This window comes from Carcharhinus amblyrhynchos, chromosome 6, assembly GCF_965287045.1.
Source record: "Carcharhinus amblyrhynchos chromosome 6, sCarAmb.v2.hapA, whole genome shotgun sequence".
In the NCBI taxonomy this organism is placed as follows: domain Eukaryota; kingdom Metazoa; phylum Chordata; class Chondrichthyes; order Carcharhiniformes; family Carcharhinidae; genus Carcharhinus; species Carcharhinus amblyrhynchos.
In genome coordinates this window covers 82,395,045-82,406,943 of record NC_137329.1, presented here as the reverse complement: position 1 = coordinate 82,406,943, position 11,899 = coordinate 82,395,045, and the positions used below count along the sequence as shown (strand labels likewise).

At 47.1% G+C, this 11,899-nt stretch overlaps 1 pseudogene; it reads left to right on the top strand.

The window, feature by feature from the left end:
• The first annotated feature begins 1,654 nt into the window (after positions 1-1,654).
• On the top strand, positions 1,655-2,038 carry LOC145344359 (small ribosomal subunit protein eS24 pseudogene; annotated as a pseudogene).
• The last annotated feature ends 9,861 nt before the right edge of the window (positions 2,039-11,899 follow it).

The window sequence follows — 11,899 nt, the reverse complement described above, 5'->3', positions numbered from 1 at the left end:
ATAGGAAATGTCCATGTTTCCCAACATTAACCTGTTTCTTATTTGTTCATGAGATGTGTTTGTGGCTAGACCAGCATTTATTGCCCATGTGTAATTGCCCTTGTGAAGGTGGCAGTGAGCTGCCTTCTCGAACCGCTGCAGCCCATGTGGTGTAGATACACCCAGAGTGCGGTTAGGAAGGGATTGAGCATTTTGACCCAGCAGAATATAAAAGCCAGCATAAAAACAAACAACTATAGTACCAGCAGAGGCTGCAAACTTTAGCCATGGCATCTCACTGGTCTCTTCTCTCTGCTGCCTCCTCTTTTTCCTCAAAACTTATATCCATGTGTCAATGTTGGAGCTCTGCAAACTAAATTGGTCTGTCACCTTCTACCCGGTCAATATACTTTGCTGTAGATTTCACTGTGGAACAGCACCGAAGAAATATGCAGTACAGCCACCTCTCAGTGAAACTCAAAAAATAGAAATAAGTTTACCTCTGAAAATCTTGGGTCACATTTCTTGTTGATCTAGGGGTGGTTATTATATAAAATGGCAAATTGGTAAAGATAACGTTCTCTTAATTTGCAAATGTTAACTTTAATCAATAATAAATCAGTGAGAATAAAAAAAAACTTATATTTACGTTGCCTCACAGTGCCAGGGACCCAGTTCAATTCTGGCCTTGGGTCACTGTCTGTGTGGAGTTTGCATATTCCCCGTGTGTCTGCATGGGTTTCCTTCGAGCGTTTCCTCCCACACTCCAAAAATGTGGGGGTTAGGTTGATTGCCCATGCTAAATTGCCCCTTAATATCACTGGGACCAGCAAGGATAAATATGTGGTGTTACAGGAATAGACCCTGAGTGGGATTCTTGTCAGTGCAGACTTGATGGGCAAATGGCCTCCTTCTGCACTGTAGGGATTCTATGATTCTGATTGAGAAAGGATAGGCACACTGAGGAGGCTGCCATTGTTGTGTAATGTTGAACACGTTGTAGAGGTAAGGATTAATAATCAAATGACTTTGCATTTTAGAGCAACACATTTTCTAAGATAAACAGGAAAGCAAGGGAATGCCTTGATAAAGATTTGAGCATATTGAGCTCAAGTGATTAAAGTATATGTTTCGTGGCTTGTGCAAAAAACGGAAGGAGATGGCTCAATTAACTGTAATCTGAGAGGATTGTTTTGGAAAATAAACTGCTCATAAGCTACTCCTCAAAGGATTTCAGAACAGATAGCCCAGAGTTTTGTTTAAGGGAATTATATTTGAGTTAAACAAACTAAGACTATTTATATAAACAGATTGTTTTCAAAGGATTCATGGTCAAATAAATAATATCTGTGACGTGTACTTTTCATGTAGGCAAACTAAGGTGGATTAAGTACTAGGAATGGGTTAACAGTCACCTTTCACTTAAGTCCTAAACTGAATGTTAATCACTTAATAGAAATTAATGGGGTATATAAAGACGTTACAGTTGGATTGGGTGTTGGGGAGAATTGGTATGGGAGTTGAATCAAAGAAAAAGGTAGTTATGAAGAAGCAGAACATGTGTCTCCTTTACTGAACTTCAGCCGAGGTGCTCAGACATTAAGGAGCCTTTCAACAGTTAGGTGGGGAGCTCAAACAGAAAAGCTACTCTCTCTCTCTCTTGATCCCTGCCAAGATGAATGACACTGTGACCAACAGAACAAGAAAGTTCATGACAAACTGTTTGCTCCAATGCAATAATTGTCGATATTCTCTAACCTGGCAAAGTCACAGTGCCCAAGACAGAAATTAGGGAAAAGTTGGCAAAAATGTACAAAACAATACCAGATGCCGTCTTTGTTTTTGGCTTCAGGACACCATTTGGTGGGAGCAGAACAACAGGATTTGCCATGGTCTATGATCCCTTGGATTACGCTGAGAAGGATGAACCTCAGCACAGGCTGAGGAGGCATGGTCGGTTGGAGAGAAAGGTTTCCAGGAAACAGTGCAAGAAACACAAGAAAAGCATTAAAAAAGTTCAGCCAAAGTAAACATTGGTGCTGACAAAAGCAACATGTGAAATACGTTGACAGTTCTTTGAAATGCTAAGTTATCTATGGACTACCACCTGTAATTATTTGACCATGTTCTGAAATAAGTTCTGTATGGATACAGTTTGGTTCATCATGAGGGTAGTGCTTACTTGAAGCGAGTCACTGTGATGCTTGGGGGGGAAAAGAAAATTCATCTGACACTGACTCCTTCTGAACACTTGGGTGTTACTAGAAGGAATGACCAATAATTCAATGGAAGAGGTGGGTTATAAACATCCATCAAATTTCTGATCATTTATCTTGTTGCTTTTTGTGGGACCATGCTGTTTGCAAATTGACTGCCATGTTTTTCTACCTTATAACAGTGCCTAATCTATAGAGATGCCACCGGGGGGGGGGGGGGGGGGGGGGGGGGGGGCGGGAAGAGGGGATGGGTAATGGCCGAATGGTATTACCACAAGATTATTAATCCAGAAACTCAACTAATGTCTTGGGGATCCAGGTTTGAATCCCCCACAGATGGTGGGATTTGAATTCACTAAAAATCTGGAATGAAGAATCTACTGATGACCATGAAAGTATTGTCGCTTGTCAGAAAAACCCACCTGGTTCACTAATGTCCTTTAGGGAAAGAAAATCTAATGTCCTTACTGGGTCTGGCCTACAAGTGACACCAGAGCCACAGCAATGTGGTTGACTCTCAGCTATCCTCCAAGGATAACTCGGCATGGACAATAAATGCTGGCCAGCCAGCGACACCCACGTCCCACAAGTGAATTTTAAAAACTCTGACGAAGGGTCAACTTGACTCGTAACGTTGGCTCTGTTTTCTCTCATATAGATACTGTCAGACCTGCTGAGATTTTCCAGCATTTTCTGTTTTTGTTGCTAAAGAAATATTTGTTTGGCGGCGAGTTACTTCAATTGTCCTGAGTGTATGAAGGCGTCACACTAAGGCAACATCAAAAATCAAATCAAACCTGATCAGGAAATCAGGCCAGCTTCTTTGCTCAGAGTGATTAGAATGTCAAACTTGCTGACAAATGGAGTTGCTGAGGAAAATAACATCAACATAATTATGGGGAAGCTGACTAAGTGCGTGAAGGGGAAAGGAATAGATGAACCTGCAATCAGAGTGTGATAAGATAATCTGGGGAGATACTCAAGTGGAACATAACCACTGACAAAGACCTGTTGAGTCAAAAGACTCACTTACGTGTTGTAAATGTCATGTTAATCATAGCATCAGAATTCCTAAAGTGCAGAAAGAGGCCATTCAGCCCATCAAATCTGCACCAACTCCCCAAAAGAACATCCTACCCTGGCCCTCCCCTCCAGTCTATTCCTGCAACCCTGTGTTTTACCATTGCTAATCCACCTAACCTACACCTCTTGGACACTAAGGGACAATTAGCATGGCCAATCCACCTAACCTGCACATCTTTGGACTGTGGGAGGAAGTAAGAGCATCCAGAGGAAACTTATACAGGTATAAAAGGAGAACATGCAAACTCCACACAGACAGTGATGCAAGGCTGGAACCCTCCAGTCCCACCAAAGGTATTTTGCATGCTCACTGGCACACCAACAGGCAATCTGCCACTGGGGTCATCATCAATGGGACTGGAAGTTCCCACTAGTGGGAAAGTCTGGAAAATTCAACCCTTTTCTTTTTTTGCTTACTTGTAATTTTCTGGACATTTTCTAATGACAGACTGACAACAATTGTAAATTGCATTCTTCACCAAAAGTGACATGGTTTAGGATGGCAATTGATGTCTTCCTACTGAGAAATACAGAAAATATGACATATGCATTAGGATTTGGTTAACAACTGTATAGTTTCTGTAAATCCTTGCTCCCAGTCGGCAACAGAGCAATTTATTGTGACAATGTGCCCACATGACCTTTGGCTACATTGCAAGTACCTCTGTGTAAGGCATGACTTCCATAAGACCATTTACATTAATTAGATGGTAATATTGTCAGGAATGAACAGAGGACATTGCAGGGAGGACACTACACATGAAACATAAAGTCATTCTAGTAAATTTAGACATAAAATAGCATCCAGGCCACTGAATACCGCTGAACAACTAAGAGCTCTGACAAATGAAGGAGAAATAACTGAAGAATATTCAATTTAAATACATGAAAAGAAATGGGAGCAAAAATGACAAAGACCTATTTTACTTTCAGTTAATAACTATAATTTCACACTAGAAACAGACATCAACCTCGCCTGCTGCAAAGGAAAGAACATTTAAACGATAGTTTTCTGCACTACAACGAGGTCTTATGGCACAGTGGTAGCGTCTCTGCCCCTGAGTTAGAAGCTCTGGGTTTGAGTCCCACCCCAGGACATGATGTCAAAGAAGGTGCATTCATAATGTGGTTAAACAGGTTGACTGTCAACATTCAAATCCTTCCAAATGTGCAAATGACTGACTCTTGGTCAGCCATACTTGATGTGGAGTTCCACTCCTCAAGCTATAAGCCCCTGCTGACTGACAAGCGACCTGTTCCAGGAATTACTAGCTATGAAAACAGACAAAAGTCTGCCTTGATGCACCACTAGGTGTGGGAAGAGAATTGGATGGATGGATTTCTGCTTTACATTCATTGTACATATAAATCAAGTTTCCTTTCACAAACACTGACTGCAACTACAACACATTCATTCTCAGTTTTCTGAATGATCAGAAGGAAAGTAGAGACATTACATTCTCAAAAATCACAGAAAATGTTCATCTTTTAAACAGATCGTACAGCAAGAGCAATTCTGGGTCATTCTCTTTGTGTGGTAACTGTATAAATCCGAAAGAATGAAATTGGATGGTGCAATATATGAATGTTGAAAATTGACTGGATTTGTTCATGAAGCAAATGAGCACCATTTGCTAATAGGAATATTATTGTGTATGAAAAGAGAAGGTACTATCGCAAATCATTGTTTAGAGGTGGTACTCCTGATACTCTGCTTCTGACATGCATCACACACTCCAAATGTAAAATTGTGCACTTCCAGTGCACTATTGGATTGTTAATTTCAACAAGGTGGCACAGTAGTCAGGACTGCTGCCTCAGTGCCAGGGACCTGGGTTCCATTCCAACTTTGTTGGTGTGGAATTTGCATGGTCACCCATTCTCCCCACGTCTGTGTGGGTTTCCTCCAGTTTCCTCCCACACTCCAAAGATGTGTGGTTTAGGTTGATTTGAATGAAGGAATTGGATACAATATCTCCAAATTTGCAGACGACACTAAGCTGGGCGGCAGTGTGTGCTGTGAAGACGATGTTAAGAGGCTGCAGGTTAACTTGGGCAGGCTGGCTGAGTGGGCAAAAACTTGGCAAATGCAGTATAATGTGAATAAATGTGAGGTTATCCACTTTGGTGGCAAAAAACAGAAAGGAAGATTATTATCTGGTGGCAGTTTAGGAAAAGGGGAAGTGCAACGTGACCTGGGTGTCATGGTGGAGCTGAAGATTGGCATGGAGTGCCAGGAGATGAGGAAAGCTAATGGCAGGCTGGCCTTCATAGCAAGAGAATTTGAGTATAGGAGTAAGGATGTCTTGCTGCAGTTATACAGGGTCTTGATGAGACCACACCTTGAGTATGTGTGCAGTTTTGGTCTTAGGGCCCAAATTTACCATTGCATTGCACCCGTTTTTGGGCGCAAAAACTTGGTAAAGTCAGGCATGAGGTGAATAGTGCAATCTATGCCCACACCGATTCCCCCTTTACCAAGGCCCGAAAATGGATGCATTTAAATTGAATTAATGGGTTGCTTGTCCAACTTTACCAGCATTACCCCCTTTACCACCGCGTTTGGCAATCCCGAATCAGTCATGTTCCATAAAAGTCTGATTTGGGCACTTCATCAGTGAGGGTTAGTGAGGAGTTAAGTGCATGGGGTTGACAGCTCTGTTACTCATGGTGTCCTGTTGTTGCAGCCATTTTCTTTCTTGCGCTGGTGGCAGCTTTGAGAGTGTATGGGTGAGGGGGGGGGAAGCTGTTGCTCTGCAGGTTCTCCGATGTCCTTGCAGCACAGACCCAAGTCTTAGGACTGACCGCAGGTCTTGCGGTGCTGCTGGGTCCTAGTGCACTCAGCTCACTTCCAGCTGAAGGATGTGCACAAAGCCCTTGCAAATTGCACTGCTGTAGCCTCTCAACTTTGCAAAGAGCTGATTGTGGGGAGCATGTGGCTGGGGGAATTGGGGGAGACTGATTGTGGGGAGCATGTGGCTGGGGGAATTGGGGGGCTGTGATTGTGGGGAGCATGTGGCTGGGGGAATTGGGGGTGGCTGTGATTGTGGGGAGCATGTGGCTGGGGGAGGTAGGGGCTGTGATAGGGACAAGCAACTGCGCATAACCTCTGCATTTGTTCCTCTCCATCTCCACATCCCTCGCCCCCTCACCACCACAACCTCCCCCCCCCCCCACCCCCACCACCCCACACCCCCACCCTGCCTTCAGAATGATGAGATGGCTTTTGCAATGCAACCAATTGATCTTGCTGCTGAAGCTGAGGAGGAAGAGCTGGAGGAAGAATTGCAGGCACAGGAAGCCTGGGCCTTACCACTTGCAGGGCCAGAGGGAGACAACCACCAGAGGCAGGCGGTGGCTTCCATTTACCCAAAGAGGGTGTGGGGGCATAGGAGAAGGCGGGAGCAGAGAGCCCAGCAATTCCGTACACGAGTTCCCAGACCCCGAGTGGAGATGTCTGTGGTATCTCCAATCTGCCGTGCACACTAAGCCCTGTATGCCCGGTCTGGCCAGTTTATCAACTTCAACCTGGACCAGTGCAGCAGGAAGCTCGGACTGCAGAGCTCACAGCCATTGTGGGGATACCTAATGTGCAGGGAGCGATCAACTGTACACACCTCACCCTCAAGGCCCCCTTACAGAATCCATGAAGATTTGTTACTAGGAAGGGGTTCCACTCCCTGAATGTACAAATCGTGTGCGACCACAACATGACCACCATGCACATCTGCACCAGACATCCAGGCAGTGTGCGTGACAGCTTCATTGTCAGAAGCTCGGACATCCTGGAGACATTTGAGGAGGAGCCCAGGCTGCGAGATTGGATCCTGAGTGATATGGGTTACCCGCTTCGGACATGGCTAATGACGCCTATGTGGAGGCCTGTGCCTGAGGCAGAGACCCACTATAATGAGGCCCATGTAGCCACCCACGCGATAGTGGAGAGGTGCTCTGGGCTCCTCAAGATGCAATTACAGTGCCTGGACCAAACTGGCAGGGCCCTAAGTACAGCTCCCTGATCTCCTCCCACATAGTGGTGGTGTGATGTGCCTTACACAATCTGGCTCTGCAGCAAGATGACCTCTTGGAGGAGGAAGAGGACATGGATCGCTGGAGATGATGACCAGCAGCAGGAGGAGGGGCATACCTTAAAACACCACCCAAATGCTGGAGGGTTGGCAGCTCAAATGAGGCATGAAAGCAGCAAGGAAAGTCCTGATAACTAGGCTAGGTTCAGTCACCAGGCGATGGTGTCCATTTTACCACCACCACCACCACCACCCCCCCAGGTACTCCGTGTTAGCACATTTGTTGTCAGGCAGGAGGGTGATGATGACGACTCTAAGCACCATTATAATGATGCCCTGGTGCAAACTAATCTGACTCCTACCTGAGCTCCACTTGCACACTGGCAATTACCAGCCTGTGTAGTGGGGAAGGGTAATGAAACCCCCCCCCACCATACAGGGCCCTGGGGGTCACTCACGGGGTCTGTGAAACCAAGGGCTTCCTTTTCTCACTGACACAGCATTGAGGAGCCTCCCCAACTGACATCAACATGATGCATCCATCGGCTGATCATCAATGAAACAGGAATCATAATTGAGGCAAATTATTTGCAAATGGGTGTTGAAACAACATTTCTTTACAATAAAGATATTTAAATAAGCTGCTGTAACAAAAACTTGTGAACAGAAAACATTAAGGTTCTTAAATATCTTTCTCACTGGTACAGCCCCTCACCCATGCCATCTCAGCAACTACAACTTCCTAACCTTATGTGGCCGACCACTACTTCTCAATGACTCCCCAGACTGTACATCAGAGGCCTATGATGCACATGGTAGGCATCCTCTGGAGGCCCTGGACCTTGAGGGCCTTGACCTGCTTCCAGGTGTCTAGGATGTTTCTACGACACTCTTCATCCCACTGCTCCTGAGGTGCCCCAGTGTCAGGAAGGGAGGAGTCTGAAGGTGTAGCCACAGCCAGTCTCCTGGCTAGAAGGCCTCAAGCCCTTCCTCCTCCCTTGGGGTTCCTGTTAGCCCCTAGGACACTCCATGGGACAGTGGTGCTTCTACAGTGAGCTTCAGTGTCACCTGGCACTGCCGGTCCTGGAGGATCCCTTGCATCTTACCCTTTGTGGTTGATGGCCCCCTCTGCGATGGCCACTTGTGTTAGGGGCCATCTCTCAATGGCCTCAGCAAGTATCCTCTAGGACTGGGCCATGCTCTGCAAGCCCTTAGCTGTGGCCCTCAGATTGGACCACGTTCTCGAGGGTTGCTGCCATAGCCCACTGTGTCTCAGTGCTGTCCCAATAGCTCAAGAGTCAGTCATGGGCCACCAAATCTCGAGAAGCCTATTCAGTCCCTCAGCTAAGGCCTGCTGCAACTTGGCCATCATATGGAGCCTGCCACTCATGGTGAGGATCCCCTGCCCTAGGCTTTCCACTCCAGACACCATCTTTGCATTGGTTGGGAACCATGCAAGACAGGCAATAGCTAGTCCATCTCAAAGCTTTGGGACTCCTCCCAGCAGCCTCACAGTTGGTCCAGTGTGGCCATCAGCCCCTCCTGCATTCCCTGGCTCTGTTGCTGCAACTCCAGCAGCTGAGGGAGAAGTGGTCAGAAAGTACCAGCACGTAGCCTGGGGCCAGCTGAGTCCTCACCTCCAGCAGCAGCAGCACCCCCCCCCCCCACTGTGTGCCAGAGGCCTCAGATGTTCCCTCCTCCACATGATGTACATCAGCAGATGTGTTGTGCTCACCAGAGAGTGACCCAGAAGCCTCAACACTAACTGGACCCACCGCTGTGTCAGTTCCTGAGATGGTGAATTGAGAGGTGGAAGCTGACAGAAAAACAGTCAATCCTTGGAGGTCTTTTCATCCGTATTCCCCCAAGGACTCATCCGAGCTGTCTTGACCAGGATGGGCAGAGATGCAGGACAGGCTGTAGTCCAGAAGCCTCCGTGATGTCCAGGCCTGTCCCTGCAACACAGGACACAAGGTTAAGTGCAAGGAAGGGAGAGGATTTCAGGATGCCAAATACATGATTCCATGACTCCATTGAACATAGAACAAAGATCCAACAAAATTATATCAAATGAACAGGCCCTTCGGCCCTCCAAGCCTGTCACGATCAGGCTTCCCATCTGATTTGTTAGCCCCTACCCTTCCGGGAACCATATGCTTCTATTTCCATCCTATTCACATGGCTGTAGAGATGTCCCTAAAGGTCACTACTGTTTCTGCATCAGCAACTTCACCCAGCAGCAAGTTCCAGGCACCCAGTACCCTCTCAGTGCAAATAAAATGCCTCATACATCTCCTTTACACCTTGCCCCTCACACCCAAAACTCATGCCCCCAAGAAGTTGCCTCAAAGTGAGTGGAGGAATGATAGTTGCCATCCAGACATGAGTACCTATCTGACAGTCTACATCTTCCCTTCTCTGTGCCTGCTCCTCAAAGGTGGTGAGGACCCAGAGGTCTGGCTCACCACCCTCTGTCTTTGCCCTTTCATGGAAGTTGTGTTCAGTCTTCTGTGGAGGCAGAAGGAGCCATGGAAGAAATGATGGTATGACTCCTGCAGGGTATCAGGTAGTGGCCCTTAGAGACAAGTGCAATGAGCACCGCACAGAGTGTCCTACCTTTCCTCTGCTGCATCCAGCAATCCCCAAGTTGTCCTCAGAAAAATCAGGGAGACTATTGCTCACTTGTACTTTTCCTGTCTGTCCATCCTTGGGGTTTTTAAGGCAGCTGCCCCTCGTTAGGGCAGATCAGCTGCAGGCAGTTGAACAGAACATTCCAGCAAGTTCCATGCAGTTTGCTTGTTAGCATTGAGGGGAAGGCAGGTGAGCACTTGCAGGTGTGCTGATGGGGAGGGGTGGATCAGTGTCTCAATGATGGAGAGCGAGGGAGATGTCACACAGCCATCGGAGTCCGGAGGAGATGGGGGCCTTGTGAGGGAGGGTCCGAGATGGGGATGAGAGGGATCACCCTGCCAGATTTCTATAGGTTGGAGGGAGAAGGGTAGATCACTCTGCCTGAGGTCGGTGGAGGGGAAGGGAGGTCCACTGCCACTCTGCCTGAGATGAGTGACGGGGAAGGGGGGAGGGGGCCGCGACCAGTCTGGATGGTGGGGGTGTGGGAGGATGAGTGGGTCTATAATATTGTGGGGGTGGGGCAATGTCTGTGGGGGCCGGGGGAAGGCATTAACCGGACCGAGCGATGTGGCAGGGGAACATTTTTCAAATTTTTTTTTACCGCGCGCGTGCATTTGAAGCCTCCGATCACAGCAGTAGCATGTTGGGCACGATAAGCCCACAGCGTGATTTAGATTCATGACGTTTTTCAGGCTGAGTGTGTATGGAGGCGTCGGAGAACAGGGATTGCAAGAAGGATCTGAATCACATCCAGATTCGGCACATGAAATCAGAATGATAAAATCAGGCCCTTAGTCTGAGGAAGGGCATTCCTGCTATTGAGGGAGTCCAGCAAAGATTCACCAGACTAATTCTTGGAATGGCAGGACTGACATATGAAGGGAGACTGGATCGACTGTGCTTATGCTCACTGGAATTCAGAAGAATGGGGGGGAATCTCATAAAAACATATAAAACCCTGATAGGTCTGGACAGACTAAATGTGGAAAGAATGTTCTTGATGTTGGGGAAGTGTAGAACTCGGGGTCACAGTCTAAGAATAAAGGGTAAGCCATTCAGGACTGAGATGAGGAAGAACTTCTTCCTCACAGAGTTGTGAACCTGTGGAATTCTCTACCACAGAAAGCTGTTGGGGCCAGATTGTTAGATGCATTCAAGAGGGATCTGAATGTGACCCTTGTGGCTAAAGGATCAAGGGATATAGAGAGAAAGTGGAGTGGGATACTGAAAGTACATGATCAACCATAGAGGTGGGTTGAAAAGAGGAGGGGGAGTGGCACTCTTAGTTAGGGAGCAGATCACAGCGGTGCAGAGGGAGGATAACATGGAGGGGTTGGATATTGAGTCTTTGTGGGTGGAGTTGAGGAATAGGAAGGGGGCCATTACTATGCTAGGAGTGTACTATAGGCCGCCCGACAGCCCACGGGCGGTGGAAGAGGGTATATGTAGGGACATTTTAGATAAGTGTAGGAAGAATAGGGTTGTTGCAGTGGGAGATTTTAATCTCCCTAAGGTGGATTGGAAGGTGCCTAGAGCTGGGGGGTCTGATGGGGAGGAATTCGTAAGATGTGTATTGGAAGGATCCTTGCAACAGTATGTAGATAGCCCAACTAGAGAGGGGGCGATACTTGATTTAGTTCTGGGAAATGAGCCGGGTCAGGTGGTTGAGGTTGCAGTAGGCGAACATGTGGCTAATAGCGACCACAACTCCGTCTACTTTAGGATACGAATGGAAAAAGATGAGAGCTGTCCTAAGGGGAGGATGCTAAATCGGGGGAAGGCTAGATACAGCCGGATTAGGCAGGAGCTTAGGGATACAGACTGGGACAGGCTGTTGGAAGGTAAGACCACGTTAGGCATGTGAGACTCTTTCAAGGGAAAACTGCAAAGGGTGCAGGAAAGGCATGTGCCAGTTAGGAGAAAGGATGGGAAAGGTAGGATTAGAGAGCCGTGGATTACTAG